This window comes from Dromiciops gliroides, chromosome 4 (assembly GCF_019393635.1).
Source record: "Dromiciops gliroides isolate mDroGli1 chromosome 4, mDroGli1.pri, whole genome shotgun sequence".
Classification (NCBI taxonomy): Eukaryota; Metazoa; Chordata; class Mammalia; order Microbiotheria; family Microbiotheriidae; genus Dromiciops; species Dromiciops gliroides.
The window spans coordinates 241,344,547-241,359,689 of NC_057864.1; positions in this window are offsets into that span (position 1 = coordinate 241,344,547).

The window sequence follows — 15,143 nt, forward strand, 5'->3', positions numbered from 1 at the left end:
CAGCATCAGGGCACCACCCCTGTGGCACACCAACAATAAGATCATTCCTCCAGGGCTAGCCACCAGAAATACTTTGTTAACATTTATAACCCTGCGTCAGGACACCACCCCTGGAGAAGGCCAGCCCACACCCAGGGGAGGCAAAAAGGGAGGACTAACCCCCCAAAACCAATCAGAAGGCAAATTTACTCTGCAGAGAAAGTAAACAGCTAAGCCCTGAACCCTCATGAAAGTCACCAGTAAGACTCAGAGTCTCAAGACAAAAATTTGGACAGTGCAAAAATAGAGCCCAACTCTCTCATAAAAACATCAAGGCACAAAAATTAGCAAAAAAAAAAAAAGCTTGACTACTGACAGTTACTACTATGATAGGAAAAATCAAGGCATAAACAGAGAGGAGGACAATAGTAACAAAATGGCTATTGTAGATAATTAATTGTTATTTGAGGTTTTTAATGCCTCAGGGAGCACTGGCCTGGGGCTCCACAAACCGCATGGTGCTCCACCCACTGGTTGTAGCCGTTGCCAGGGCTCTGGCACCTCACATCATCACAACTCCCTGATGCCTACATGGGCCTGGCAAAATTATAATGATTGGAAGCCTAGTGAGGGCAGTCATGTGACTGTCAGAGCAGCCATCCCATTGTCTGGGACTGTGTGGGGTGTTTCTAGGTTGGGGGAGGAGAATTGGGCATTCGAGGTAGAAGCTGGAGAGCAGCGACAGGCGTTCTGCTGTGTATTTTCAGCTGATTCCTGGGCAGTGGTATTTTTCAGGTATTATAATTTCTCTTTCCCCATTTTTATTTCCTTTCCCTTGATCCTACTGATTCTGTTTGTGTTTTGTTTTTTTTAAGTTCATTCTTGTTAAAATAAATCTTGTTCTGTTTTGAGGGAGGCTGCCGGTTTCCTTCCTTGCCCCAATATTGCGGCAAGCTGCTTAGCTAGCACTTCCCAATTAAAAATTGGTCCCCACACTACATGTAAAGCTTCAAAGAAAAATGCCAATTAGGGTTGACTTCCAGGGGCAGAGCCAAGATGGAGGAGGAAAGACATTAAACGCACAGAGCTCCTGACACAATTACTCCCAAAACAGCAATGAAACAACCCCACAAAAAGATGGGCTGAGATTATTTTCCAGCCAAAGACAGCATAGAGGGGACTGTTCTAGGCTGTAAGAAGAGTCCAACCCCATTATCATGCCAAAACAGTCCTCAGGAAGGCTATAGCAGAGAAACTTACCCCTGAGCCTCCAAAATCAGCTGCAGCTGAAGTATCTTCTGGAACTAAGCTTATGATTGGGTGAGAGAGGTGAATGTCTGGTAGAGGGGTGGGGAATAGAGGGGTGTTTGTAGGACCTAAGGAGGAATTCGGCTATCCCACCCTAGCTGGGAACCAGGAAGATATTGTGAGCAGCAGGTGGGGAAGGGGCACAGGCTCGTCAGAGCTAAGAATCACAGCACAAAACGTTTTGCTGGCTGGTTAATTAGCAAGTTGGCTTGAGGTTATCTTCAGACCAGAGAACAGGCCAGGAAAGATAAAAACCTGCCCTCCCTCAAACCAAAACACTCTGAAGCTTGAGACAATGTAGCTTGGAAGTAGGGCCCCACTATAAGAGGGAGTTAAAAGTCAAGTAAAAGATGGCAAGACTGGGGCAGCTGGGTGGCTCAGTGGATAGAGCACTGGCCCTGGTTTCAGGAGGACCTGAGTTCAAATCTGACCTCAGACATTTGACACTTACTGGCTGTGTGACCCTGGGCAAGTCACTTAACCCCAATTGCCTCACCAAAAAAAAAAAAAAAAGATGGCAAGATGAGCAAGCAAAGAAAGTTGAGAATTATAGAAAGTTTCTTTAGAGACAAGGAAGATTGAGGTGAACCCTCAGAAGAGGATAGCAACATCAGGACCCCTACATCCAAAGCTTCCAAGAAAACAATTAATTGGTCTCAGGCCATGGAAGCACTCAAAAGAAACTTTGAAGAGAAAGTAGGACAGATAGAAGGAAGATTTAGAGAGGTAGAGGAAAGAATGGGAAGAGAAATGAAAGTGATGCAGGAGAGTCACAAGAAAAAGGTCAATAGCTTGAAAATCCAAATGGAAAAGGAGATACAAAAGCTCTCAGAAGAAAATAATTGCCTAAGAATTAGGATGTAACAAATGGAAGCTAGTGACCGTATGAGAAACCAAGCCACAGTAAAGCAAATCCAAATGAATAAAAAAATAGAGGGCAATATGAAATATTGCTTGGGAAAACAGCTCACCTGGAAAATAAATCCAGGAGAGATAATTTTGAAAATCATTGGACTACCTGAAAACCATGACCAAAAAAAGATTGTCAGGGAAATTCTAGAAGCAGAAGGCAAAATAGAAATTGAAAGAATCCACCTGAAAGAGATCCCAAAAGGAAAACCTCCAGGAATATTATAGCCAAATTCCAGAGCTCCCAGGTCAAGGAGAAAATATTGCAAGCAGCTAGAAAAAAAAAGGAATTCAAATACTGTGGAGCTACAATAAGGATAAAACAAACATCTACATTAAAGGACCGGAGGACATGGAATGTGATATTCTTGGAGGGCAAAGGAACTGGGACCACAGCCAAGAATCACCTACCCAGAAAAACTGAGTATAATCTTTCAGAGGAAAAAATAGGACTTGAATGAAAAAGAGAACTTTCAGGCATTTGTGATGAAAAGACCTGAACTGAATAGAAAATTTGACTTTCAAATACAAGACACTAGAGAAGCATTAAAAGGTAAACAGGAAAAAAATCATGAGGTATGTTAAAAGGTTAAACTGTTTACATTCCTACATGGAAAGATAATACTTTGAATTCATAAGAACTTTCTCAGTAATACAGTAGTTAAAAGGAATACACTTAGAAGACACAGGTCTGAACTCAATATGAAGGAATGATATCTGTAAAGCATTTATTTTTTGTTTATTCTTGTTTTTTGCAGGGTAGGCAGGGTGGGGTGGCTTATGTCCGGTGGCGGATTTGGGCTCAGGGCCTCCTGGGTCCAGGGCTAGTGTTTTGTCCACTGTGACACCTAGCTAACCCATGATTACACCTTTAAAACAAAGTTAAGGGGTAAGAGGAATGCACTGGAAGAATGGGAAAGGGAGAGGTAGACTGGGGAAAAGTAGCTCACATAAAAGAAACAAGAAAAAGCTTATGGAGGGGAGGGAAAGAGGGGGAAGGAGTGAGGGAGTGAGTGAACCTTACTATCATTGGAATTGGCTCAAAGATGGAATAACATACATACTCAAGTGGGTATAGTAATATATTTTGTCCTGAGGGAAAGTGGGAGGGGAAGGAGATGGTGGGGGCGGGGGGGGGGGGGAGGGAGAAGAGGGAAAGGAAGAAAGGAAAGATTGGGGAAGGGACCAGTAAAAAGCAAACACTTTTGAGGAAGGTGAAGATGTTCTGCATAACTGCACATTTATGACTTGTACTGAATTGCTTGATTTCATAGGGAAGGTTGAGGAGGGAGGGAGGGAGTTAGGAAATTTAGAACATAGAATTAGCTCAAAAACCTTAATCTCATCAGAGTTGGCTCAAGTAGGGACTATCATACACACCCAATTGGGAGGAGTAATATATCTGACCCTACAGGAAAGTAGGAGGGGAAGAGGGTAAGGAGGAAAGGGTGAAAGAAGGGAGGGCAGAGCGGGGGAGGGAATAGTCAGAAGCAAAACACCTTTGAGGAGGAATAGGGTAAAAGAAGATAGAAAATAGAGTAAATATCATGGGAAAGGAATAGCATGAAGGGAAACAGTTATGATGATTGATTATAATGGCAAAATGTATGGTACCTACTTTGTTGGGCTATTGTGAAGAAAATTCTTTATCAAGTTTAAGGTACTATATAAAAGTTATGATGAACATGCTATTAGAAAAACCTAGAAAGACCTACATGAACTGAAGCAGAGTGACATGCATTGTATACAAAATAACAGCAATAGTGTAAGATTACCTTCTGGGAAGAACATGGTTATTTTCAGCAATGAAATGATCCAATATAATTCTGAAGGACTTATGAAAATTGCAACCCATCTACAAAGAGGGAACTTATGGTATCTGAAAACAGATTGAAGCATATTTTTTTGACAGTTCCTTAACATGAAGTTTTATTTTTATCTGTTTTCTCTCACAACCTGGCTAATATGGAAATGTTTTCCATGACTACTCATGTATAACATGTTGAATTGCTTGAGTTCTTGGGGGTAGGGGGGTGGAAAGGGAGGGAGGAAGAGTAGTTGGAACACAAAGTTTTTTAAAAATGGATGTTAAAATTTGTTTTTACATGTAATTTGGAAAATAAAATTCTAAACAGAAAAAAAGAAGGAAAAAAAGTAAAATTCAAATTGGTCTCAGGCCCAAAATGAATTCCTGGGAGAGCTTAAAAAGGACTTATGGGGCAGCTAGGTGGCACAGTGGATAGAGCACCAGCCCTGGATTCAGGAGGACCTGAGTTCAAATCCAGGCTCAGACCGTTGACACTTACTAGCTGTGTGACCCTGGACAAGTCACTTAACCCCAATTGCCTCACCAAAAAAAAAAAAAGGACTTTAAAAAGCAAATTAGAGAAGTAAAAAAAAAATTTGAGGAATGAAATATAAGCAATAAGCAATGCAAGAGAACCATGAAAAAGAAGCCTCTGAGCTTTAATCAGTGAGGGATTAGTTTTTATTGTTTGGGAATTAATTAGATAACAAAAGGGTGATACCTGTTAGGTAAATAGGAAAGTAGAAATACAAATGAATAATCTTAGATCTAAGATTAGTCTATATTTCTTTATAAAACTCACCGAATCCCAAACTGCCTATCAGGCCAAGAACCACAGCCGACCACCAGATGCGTGCGCTGCCACTGCTAAGCTGAGAAGCCAGAGTGAGAGAGAGACTTCTGTTCCACCCTCAGTTTTTAAACTGCCGTCCTGGAAGCATGGCATGCTTGGCCAGCTTTCTGGGCAGCAGCAGGCGCATGGCAGTTCGTCACGGTCTCCTCCCCAAAAGGGCAATCCTTCAAAATCTGCTTCAGTAGCATGCATTCAACTCTCAAATGATTAAGCTAAAACTTCCAGTTTTTTTCCACAATAGTCATATGGATTTCCCTCAAACAAAATATCCCCTTCCAAAGATTCCCCACCCTACTCCCTAGACTTTAGGTTAGTATGTAAAAGAGTCTATTTACATGAAGTAGTTTCTATTTAGAATTAAGTAGCTTCTATACTTAACTCAAGGGCAGTCTTATAGTTCCTTTTGTTCTGTTACCCCATATAAACCCTGTCCTCAGTCCCCATTTTTTGGTATTCCGAGCAATCTTTTTTGTGATACACAGTTCTTCATCAAACAATATTTCTGTCTCTGTGCACAATGTCCTTTTGGTTCTATTCACTTCACCATACATCAGTTCATACAAGTCTTTCCTGGACATTCTAAAATCATCCTACTTATCATTTCTTTCTTTCTTTTTTTGTCATTTTTAATAGCACAGTAATATTCCATCACCATCATATACTACAGCTTGTTTAGCCATTCCCCATTGATGGGCATTCCTTTGATTTCCAATTCTTAGCCACCACAAAAAAGCTGCTGTAAATATTTTTGTACAAATAGGTATTCTTCTCTTTTGGGGATGTCTTTGGGATATAAACCTAGCTGTGGTATTGCTGTATCAAAGAGTATGAACAATTCTATAGCCGTTTGGCCATAGTTCCAAATTGTTCTCCAGGAATGATTGGATCTTTTCACGACTCCACCCACAATGGATTAAATTTCCCACACCCCCTCCAACATCCAATATTTTCTGGTTTTGTTGTATTTGCCACTCTGATAACCTCAGAGTTGTTTTATTTTGTATTTTTCTAATGAATCTATATCTATAGCATTTTTTCATATGATTATTGATAGCTTCAATTTCTTTCTCTAAAAACTGTCTGTTCATATCCTTTGACCATTTACCAATTGGGGAATGACTTGTATTTTTATAAATTTGACTCAGTTCTCCATATATTTGAGAAATGAGGCTTTTATCAGAGATATTTGTTTTAAAAACTCCATACTCCCTTAATTTTCTTATGGCATCATCCTTTATGTGCAAATCATATGCCCATTTTGATGTTATTTTGTGTGAAATGTTGGTTTATACCTAGTTACTGTCATACTGTTTTCCAGTTTTCCCATCAGTTTTTGTTTAATAATGAGTTTTTTTTCTCCAAACTCTTGGATCTTTGGGTTTATCAAATATATAATATTAAATTAATTTAATATATATTATTAAATTAGAAAAGTCATTAACTATAGTGTAGTTTTTATCTATTCCATTACACTGACCTACCTCTCTATTTCTTAGCCAGTACCAGATTGTTTTGATAATTACTGCTTTATATTACACTTTGAAATCTGATACTACTAGACCACCTTCTTTTGTATTTTTTTCATTTATTCCCATGATATCCTTGAGCTTTTGTTTGTTTGTTTTTGATGAATTTTATTATTTTTTCTAGCTCTCTATTTTTTTTTTGTGAGGCAATTGGGGTTAAGTGACTTGCCCAGGGTCACACAGCTAGTAAGTGTTAAGTGTCTGAGGCCAGATTTGAACTCAGGTCCTCCTGAATCCAGGGTCAGTGCTCTATCCACTGTGCCACTTAGCTGCCCCCCTATTTTTTTTGATAATTTGATTGGTATAGCACTAAATAAATAAAATAACTTAGGTAGAATTGTCGTTTTTATTATATTGGATCTGTCTACCCATAAACAATTAATTAAAATTTTATAATTGTTTAGACCTGACTTTATTTTTGTGAAAAGTAAATACTTTTCTAGTATTTAGAACTTTTCTAGTTCTAGTCATATGGTTGCTGTGTTTTTCTTGAGAGGTAGATTCCCAAGTATTTTATATTGGTCACACTTATTTTAAATGGAATTTCCCTTTCTATCTGTTGTTGCTAGACTTTATTTGTACTTTATAGAAATGATGATGATTTATGTGGATTTATTTTGTATCCTGCAATTCTGATAAAGTTTTTAATAATTTCAAGTAGCTTATTAGCTGATTCTCTAGGATTTTCTAATATCATATTATCTGCAAAGAGTAATAGTTCTGTTTCCTCATTACCTATTCTAATTCCTTTAATTTCATTTTCTTTTCTTTTTGTTATAGCTAACATTTCTAATACAATATTAAACAATAGAGGTGATAATGGGCATCCTTACTTTATCCCTGATTGTACTGGAAAGGCTTTTAGGTTATCCCCATTACAGATAATACTTGCTGATGGTTTAAGATAAATAGTATTTATCATTTTAAGGTAAGTTCATTTTATTCCTATGCTCTCTAATGTTTTGTTTTGTTTTGGGCGGGGGGGGGGGGTGGCAAGGCAATGGGTTTGAACTGAAGTCCTCCTGAATCCAGGGCCAGTGCTTTATCAGCTACTCCACCTAGCTGACCCTCTAGTGTTTTTTTGTTTGTTTGTTTTGGTTTGTTTTGGTTTGGTTTTTGGTGAGGCAATTGGGGTTAAGTGACTTGTCCAGGGTCACACAGCTTGTAAGTGTTAAGTGTCTGAGGTCAGACTTGAACCCAGGTCCTCCTGAATCCAGGGTTGGTGCTCTATCCACTGCGCCACCTAGCTGCCCCTCTAGTGTTTTTAATGGGAATGAGTACTGTATTTTGTCAAAGGTCTTTTCTGCATCTATTGAGATAATCATATGATTTCTGTTGGTTTTGTTATTGATATGGTTAATGACACTGATAGTTTTCCTAATATTGAACTAGCCCTGCATTCCTGGTACAAATCCCACCTGGTCATCGTGTATGATCCTTGTGATGTATTGCTATAATCTTTTTCTAGCATTTTATTAAAATTTTTTATCAATATTCATTAGGGAAATTGTTTTATAATTTTCTTTCTCTGTTTTGGCTCTTCCTGGTTTGGGTATCAGCACCATATTTGTTTCATAAAAGAAATTTGGTAGGAGTCCTTTTTTACTTAATTTTTCAAATAATTTATATAGTATTGGGATTAATTGTTCTTTAAATGTTTGGTAGAATCCACTTGTGAATCCATCTAGTTCAGGGGATGTTTGCTTAGGAAGTTCATTGATGGCCTGTTCAATTTCTTTTTCTGAAATTTGGTTCTTTAAATATTTTATTTATTCTTCTATTAATCTGGGTAATTTATATTTTTGTAGGTATTCATCCATTTCCTTTAAATTGTCAAATTTATTGGCATATAATTGGGTAAAATAGTTCCTAATGATTGTCTTAATTTTCTTTTCAATGGTGGTGAGTTCACCCCTTTTATTTTTTATACTAGTGATTTGGTTTTCTTCTTTTCTTTCTTTGATTAAATTAACCAATGGTTTATCAATTTTTTTTTCATTAAACCAGCTTCTAGTTTTATTTATTAATTCAATGGTTTTCTTATTTTCAATTTTATTCATCTTTCCTTTGATTTTGATCTTCAGGATTTCCAATTTGGTGTTTAGTTGGGGATATTTAATTTGTTCATTTTCTAGTTGTTTTTTTTAGTTGCATCCCCAATTCATTGATCTGATTTTTCTCTATTTTATTGATGTAAGCATTTAGGGATATAAATTTTCCCCTAAGAACTGCTTTGGCTGCATCCCTTAAGTTTTGATATGTTGTCTCATCATTGTCATTTTCTTTAATGAAATCATCAATTATGTCTATGATTTGTTCTTTGACCCACTTCTTTTTCAGCATCATATTATTTAATTTCCAATTAGGATCATATTATTTAATTTCCAATTGGTTTTTAATCTCACTTTCAATTGTCCATTATTAAATGTAATTTTTATTGTATTATGATCTGAAAGGATGTGTTTATTATTTCTGCCTTTCTGCATGAGAGTAAGGTTTAATATTTGCCCATGTCCCCCATCTTCCCAGTATTATGTTAGTTCTTTAATGCCTCTTTGTATGTGTATATGTGCATGTGTGTGTTCAGCCAAACCCCACCCCTTAGGAACTCAAGCAATTCAATATAATGTATACATGTGCAGTCATGCAAAACATTTCCACATTACTCAGGTTGTGAAAACATTTAGAAAAAAGAACTAACAAAAAATTATGCTTCAATCTGTATTCAAATACCATCAGTTCTTTCTCTGGAGATGGATTGCATTTTTCATAAGTCCTTCAGAGTTGTCTTGGATCATTGAATTGCTGAAAATATCTAAGTCATTCACAGCAGATCATCTTACAATACTGCTGTTATTTTGTATACAGTACATTTCACTTTGCATCAGCTCATGAAAGTCTTTCCAGGTTTTTCTGATAGCATCATGCTCATCATTTATTATAGTAAAATAGTGTTCCATCATAATCTCATCCCACAATTTTTTCAGCCATTCCCCAATTGATGGGCATTTCCCCAATTTTGAATTCAACTTTGGGTTTGGTTTTTTTATCTCTTTTTGGATACCAACCTAGTAGTGGTATTACCAGGTCAAAGAGTAGGAATGGTTTTATAGCCCTTTGGCCATAGTTCCAAATTGCTTTACATAATGTTTGAATCAGTTTACTACTTTACTGAGAGTGTTTTAATGTCTCATTTTTCCCATATCCCTTACAACATTTGTCAGAAAAAAAAAAAAACACTTTAAAAGCAGACTAGCACCAAATGGTAAAAGAGGCAAAAAAAAAAAAAAAAAGCCAATGAAAAAAATAACGCCTTGAAAAGTTGAATTGGCCAAATGGAAAAGGAGGTACAAAAACTCTCTGAAGAAAATAACTCCTTAACAGTCAGGATTGAGCAAATGGAAGCTAATGACATTATGAGAAATCAAGAAACAATAAAGCAAAACCAAAAGAATGAAAAAATAGAAGGCAATGTGAAATATCTCCTTGGAAAAACAACTGACTTGCAAAATAGATGCAGGAGAGAAAATTTGAAAATTATGGGAGTACCTGAAAGCCATGATCAAAAAAAGGGCCTAGATATCATCTTCCAAGAAATTTTCAGGGAAAATTGCCCTGATATTCCAGAAGCAGAAGGTAAAATAGAAATGGAAAGAATACACCTATCACCTCCCAAAAGAGATCCTAAAAAGAAAACTCAACTCCCAGGAATATTGTAGCCAAATTTCAGAGCTCCCAGGTCAAGGAGAAAATATTGCAAGGAACAAGAAAGAAACAAATCAAGTATTGTGGAGCCACAGTCAGGATAACACAAGATTTAGCAGTTTGTACTTTAAAGGATCAGAGGACTTGGAATATGATATTCCAGAGGGCAAAGGAACTAGAATTACAACCAAGAATCACCTACACAGCAAAACTGTGTATAATCCTTCAGGTGGGAAAATGTGAATTCAATGAAAGAGAGGACTTTCAGGCATTCTTGATGAAAAGAACTGAGCTGAATAGAACATTTGACTTTCAAATACAAGACTCTAGAGAAGCATAAAAAGGTAAACAGGAAAAAGAAATCATAAAGGTTAAACTGTTTACATTCCTACATGGAAAGATGATACTTGCAACTCATAAGAACTTTCTCATTATTAGGGCAGCTGAATGGAGTATATTTAGAGAGAGGGCACAAGTGCGAGTTGCATGTAAAAGGATGATATCTTTAAAAAAATAAAATTAAGGGGTGAGAGGGATGCACTGGGATAAAGGAAAAGGGAGAGGTGTTATGGGGTATAGTATGTCACATAAAAGAAGCAAGAAAATGCTTATACAGTGGAGGGGAAGATAGGGAAGGTATCAGGGAGTGAGAGAACCTTACTCTCATCAGAATTGGCTCAAAGAGGGAATAGCATACACACTCAATTAGGTATAGAAATTTATCTTACCCTGCAGCAAAATAGGAGAGGAAGAGGATAAGTGGTAGGTGTGGTAGAAGGGAGGGTAGATGGGGGAAGAGGCAATAAGAAACAAAACACCTTTGAGGAGGGACAGGGTGATAGGAGACAGATAATACAATAAATGTTATGGGGGGCAGCTAGGTGATGCAGTGGATAAAACACCAGCTCTGGATTCAGGAGTACCTGAGTTCAAATCTGACCTCAGACACTTCATACTAGCTGTGTGACCCTGGGCAAGTCACTTAACCCCCATTGCGCCCCTCCCCCAAAAAAACATGTTATGGAGAGGAAATAGAATGGAGGGAAATAGTTAGCAATAGTAACTGTGAAAAATTTTGAAGCAAGTTTGTATGACAAAGGCCTCATTTCTCAAACACGTAGAGAACTGAGTCAAATTTATTAAAATAAGAGCTATTCCACAATTGATAAATGAGCAAAGGATATGAAGAGTTTTCAGATAACATAATTAAAATTAAAGCTATCTATAGCCATATGAAAAAAATGCTCTAACTTACTATTGATGCTAGTCAAAATAATTTTGGGCCACTACCTCATACCTATTGGATTGGATAATAGGACAGCATAGGAAAATGACAAATCTTGTAGGGAATATGTGGAAAATGAGACATTAATGCACTGTTGGTGGAGTTGTAAACTGATTCAAACATTCCGTAGAGTAATTTGGAACTATGGCCAAAGGGCTATAAAACCCTGCCTACTCTTTGACCTAGTAATACCACTACTATGTTAGTATCCAAAAAGAGATAAAAAACAAAAAGCTAAAGGACTCATATGTACAAAAATTATTTATGGCAGCCCTTTTCAGGTGCAAAGAAATGATGACCCTAGGCAAGTGACTTTACCCCAATTACCTCACCAAAAAAAAAAAAAAAACCCAAAACAAAACGAAACAACAACAACAACAAAAACCTGTAAAGACTTACATGAGCTGATGCAAAGTAAAATGTACTGTATACAAAAACAACAGCAATATTGTACGATGAATGACTTAGCTATTCTCAGGAACACAATGATCCAAGACAACTTTGAAGGACTTATGAAAAATTCATTCCATCTCCAGAGAAAGAACTGATGGTGTCTGAATGCAGACTGAAGCATAAATTTTTTGTTTCTTTATTTTTTAAAGTTTTTTTGTCTGTTTTCTTTCACAGCCTGACTAATGTGGAATTTTTTTTGCATGGTTACACATGTATAACTTATATTGAATTACTTGCTTTCTCAAGAGTGGAGTAGGGAGGGAGGGAGTAGCTGAATTTGGAACACAAAGTTTTAAAAATTGACATTAAAACTGTCTTTGCATGTAATTGGGGAAAAATAAAATTCTAAATAAAAGGAAAAAAAAATAACAGCCTCCATGGCCTCCCTTTCCTGCACTGGCTGCCCTTTACTCATCCTCTTTAACTCTCCATTTGAAATACAAGAATTAGAATACTCCTTTCCCTCCACTGCTACTTCCAGGTTGTCTATCAGTAACTATCCTCTCAACCTTTGAGGTTCCCTCAGTCCATATCAACTATCTCATCAAAGTTCTGGTGGCTATTGTCTACCAATCTCTAGACCAGAGATTCTAAACTTTTTATTCTCATTACCCCTTTTCTCCCAAGAATTTTTACACAACCTCTCATACAGTTAATAGCTGTGTGACCCTGGGCAAGTCAATTAACCTTGATTGCTTCAAAAACAATGACAAGAAAACTATTGGGACTGATTTATGAGTGCAATCCTTAGGAGCAAAATCATGATGTGGACATGAGCAAGCTCAGATATTCCTTAATCAATGCCAATCTGCTAACCATTTGGTAATGAAGAGGCTTCATGATAGCTGCATTTCTAAAAGTGGGATGTGTTCAAAAGTCTCATTACCTAGGGCCTGTCCCCCTACCTTTTCCTCCCTTTCTTTTGCATTGCTACTGTTCCAAGAAGAAAGAACAATGTAGAGGGGAAAGTTTTGGGCCTTTGCCATCCAAGTACATTATGTGGTCCATAGAAACTCGGCTTGGTTCTTTGCCTTTGTGTTTCTTCTTAGGTGTTTTAAGTGAAGTAGATTAAAGAAGAATATAACCTTATGAAATCTAAAAGGTCCAGATAATTAGCTTTTATAGTCTAGGACCTGGAGTCCATGCCAGGATTTGCAGTCTATCCAGAAGATCCTGAGGAAATGTGGGAATTAATGCAAAAGTAGTAGAGATGAAGATTCATCCATCCATCAACCAAGTCACATTTGGAAATGAACCTATTGAAGTGAACACTATGTAAATCTAAGCCCACTCTTTCGAGGGGCTGAGGAATTATTGGGGAACATATGCAATACAACCTTTAAAGGGGTGTGTATTGTGTATGTTTATGTAGGGGTAATATTTTTATTTCTGTTCTTGCTTTCTCTGTAACATAAATATCCTTTTCAAGAAGCTAATTAATGATAACTGATGAAAAGTAACTGGGGTATTAGTTATTGTAGAAATGGAAAACATTTAAATTATATTACTTTTAACTTCCACATAAACATTGTTCAACTCAAGTTGCACGGTTCCCCTTCAAATGCAACTAGCAGCCTACAAGAGAGCTCAGAGGTTTACCCTGAATGAGGCTGACATTAGTTATTTATAGCCCATCATTATTTAAGACACAGCAACTCCACTTTCACCAAATTGTTGATTACTGTTTAAATAATCACTGTACTGCATTAACTTGAAATAATGGTATTGTATCAGTCTTGCTTTTGTTGAATTTTATTTGAATTTTGTTTGCATTGATGAAAGGGATGAGTAAGATATTTATGTGGGAATTATACTCAAAATGTGCAAAAAAATTGAACATTGTTTTGATTCCCCTGACCCCTACACAAGAAATCTTACTCTAAAATGGAGGCCTGACAGTTTAGAAAACTCTGTTCCATCTTACTTCAAAACTCTGTTTAAGATCTTATCTTTAAATGAAGCTTTCTGATGCTCCTAGCTACTAGTGGCCCCTGACATTTACTGAAATTTCCATATTTATATATATATATATATATATATGTATGTATATATATATATATACAACACACATACACACACATACATATATTGTGTACATATACACATATGTATATGTATATATGTATGTGCATGTATATGTGTGTGCTTATATGTGTGTATCTATATACACATACATATATACATACATACATATACATATATATACACACATACATACATATATATATATATGGCTAGAATGCTCACTGATACAAGAATGGAGCTTTCCTGGTTCCTCCTGGTCACTGAAGGGAACATGTGCTCAACACTGAAGGACTTTATAATGATATAACCATCTCCTTAATGGCATCAGGGGGCAGACTGCCTCAAAGAAGGTTGGTCACTGAACCAGGAAGAACAGCCCACTTGGCAGAATGGAAAAAGAAGGATTGTACCATCTGACATTCCCTCTTTCCCTTTGCTCAACATGTAGGGATTCTTTTGAGCCTCTATTTTAGACTTCCCACAGTTGTGTGGAAGCATGTTTTCCCACCCACATCCCTTCTATGATACCTGCTTTCATATGACAGAAGACATATGAGCTTCCCAGGGACAAGGGGCCGAGTGCTCCTGCATTTCTTTGTCTTAGCAGAGACAGAATGGACATTTGTGGAGGGGATACCTGGTATAGAAATGAGTAGGGATCCCAGTGAATACCTGCTTATCATCACAGGATTTAAACATGTTTAGAAGCTTGCATGCAAAACAAAAGCCACATTTTTGGAAAGCCATAATTTTGTCTAAAACAAAACACATTTAGCTGTCATGTCAGAAAACAGTATAAAGACCAGAGAGGCTGGCTGTCCAATTGCCCCTTAAGATATCCTGATCAAACATATCATGTCTAGTACCTTGGAACTCTGACAGAGGCTTTGGTGGTCATGCACTCTTTTATTATTATTATCATTATTATTATTATTATTATTATTCAGGACAATGAGGGTTAAGTGACTTGCCCAAGGTCACACAGCTAGTAAGTGTCAAGTGTCTGAGGCCAGATTTGAACTCAGGTGCTCCTGAATCCAGGGCCGGTGCATTATCCACTGTACCTCCTAGCTGCCCCAGTCATGCACTCTTGACCCAGAATTTTCTGCCCCTGGAAACCACCTCCCCATCTGGGACTTCTCCCAGCCCTGCCTTTTCCTGCATCAGAAGGACCAGGTTGTATGTCTTCCTTCCTTTACTTCATCTCCTTTATGAATGAAACTTAGGCTCTTGCCAATAATTTATCCTTTATTTCACAATCATAAAAACAGATGCAATCCCATAACCTCAGCA